The sequence below is a fragment of the Etheostoma cragini genome, chromosome 2 (assembly GCF_013103735.1).
Source record: "Etheostoma cragini isolate CJK2018 chromosome 2, CSU_Ecrag_1.0, whole genome shotgun sequence".
Taxonomy (NCBI): Eukaryota; Metazoa; Chordata; class Actinopteri; order Perciformes; family Percidae; genus Etheostoma; species Etheostoma cragini.
The window spans coordinates 6,606,880-6,608,899 of NC_048408.1; the positions used below are offsets into that span (position 1 = coordinate 6,606,880).

General features: G+C 44.5%; 1 protein-coding gene across 1 annotated transcript in view; it reads left to right on the forward strand.

Annotated features, from left to right (window-relative positions):
* dgke (diacylglycerol kinase, epsilon) overlaps positions 1–2,020 on the forward strand; it is a 19,923-nt gene that overhangs the window by 10,840 nt on the left and 7,063 nt on the right. The gene's annotated exons all lie outside the window — the stretch shown is intronic.

Consider the following 2,020-nt stretch of genomic DNA (forward strand, 5'->3'; position numbering starts at 1 on the left):
CCCCCCCCCCCCCCCCCCCCCCCCCCCCCCTCTACGGGTGGGACAGTCAAGAAGAGGTTAAGGTTTTGGAGAAAGGTTGCTGTTTTTATTTGCACTGATCCCTTGTGCCATATATAGTCAACTATACTGTATTTATTATATACTGTATTTGTCACCCAGTTTCAATTTGCCGAAACTCCTACAAAGCCATGTCTAAACCAACAGCGACTGATGAAGCATTACCACTGGAGACAAACTGCTAGTTTTAAAATGTCGAGAGCTGCATCTCAGAGCCCTTAAACTGCCTCCTTGTGTCCTCGACTTGCCTCCTTTCCTCGTGTCTCCCCTTAGCCTCTGTGGTGGGAGGGACTGAGGCGCCTGGGACGAGACAGGATCTGAGCACATGTGTTTTAGAGGGATGAGAAGTCTTTTTCCTTTCTGAAGCGCCACATGAATTCGTCAGCGGAGTTAGCAACTCCTTTAGCTGCACGGCTACCGGGAAGGCTGCTCTCGCGCATCCTCGCCTGTAGCTCCTCTATGATCCCTCCTCAATGCTCGCTCCTCGGGGCAGAAATGAGAGCCTTGAGACGGTCTTCACTGAGGAGGGACAGAACAACTTCCTATCAAATAAGGGCCATGAGATGTAGCCGAGGCTTTGAAATGAATGGGTTTGTAAGCCAAAAAGTGAATCTCGATGGAACAAGGGCTCCTGTTAACAAATGCAGCGTTGTCAATCACTGGACATCGATGTCGGTTTTACTTCATGACGCCCGGTCTCAAGGAGCTCGCCAAACAGCTAGATTGTACTAAGATACAGTCTTGAAACTTTTATTGAACCTTCCTGTAAGCGCTACAGGAAACTGACTTGTTTATTTTGAACGTGCTGCCAAGTAACTGTTGTACTTCAGAGGATTGGTCTTGCCTACATGTAAATCCTTTTAGTCCTTCCTCTTGATTTTCATAGTTACTCCTATTTGCATATTTTTGTGTTGCACTGTTTTGGCACTTACACTGATAAATACCTTTCTTATGTACATGAAACCATAATGCTGACCTTCGATGTTGCTGCCAATAGTAATAACTGCTGAGACTAAGTAGTTTCAAGTTGTTGTTTTTTTGTCACTGGAGTAATCGCCTTACATTTCCTCATTTGTAGTTTACCAAATAGTCACCACAAGGTGGCAGACTAAAGACAGTGTTTACTGTAGATGGGTCAAGTAGAGTTGGTCCTCTCCTTAAACTTCTACAGTTTAATATTAATACCATCAGTTGTTTTTTCTTTGTTGCATCGCTCCTGTTCCTTCGCATAATGTGTGCAAGACGTCCTTTGTGTTTCTGTGTTAAAGCCTACCAGTCAGGAGATGTGTTTGACCTCAAATGCCAAAATTTAATTGTGCCATTTGAGGTGGTCCTGTTTTTTTTGCAGAAGGGTTGCCTGTTGCTCACAGCCATATCCGAAAGAAAAGTGTGTAGACTGTTAGTTAGAGCTGTCTTAATGAACCTGGACCCAACTCGCTGCTCATAAGGCTGACCAGGGATCTGTTGTTAGCCGTGTGATGCCTATGCTTCTGGAACATGCCCCTCCTTGGCAGGTAAGCCAGCCTGGCCGTTTCATCACCCTCTATATTTGTTTGGTGAATATCTTCTTGCTCAAGGACACCTGTTTGAACTCTAACCATATCCTCCATGTTTACCAGAGTTGTGTGTGTCCTGTGTTTGCACTGAATTAGCATACATGTAACTGGGGTTTATTGGCAGGTTGTCAGCCACGCTAGCAGTATGGGCCTTGTTAAAAAAAATAATAATATAGGGCTGCCCAATTATGGAAAAAAAACATAATACCAGTTATTTAACAAGATTACTTATTGATTTTCTGAGTTATTGAACTTAAACAGTTGAAACAGTAAAAACTTGGTGGGGGGTTGAAATTACACCCACGGGTCTCTCCATGTTGAAACATCAGTCAAATGTTTCCTGGCATATAAAGGCGGTGGCTAACGTGGCTAAACACTTGACATGTTGCGTTGGGGGGGGGGGGGGG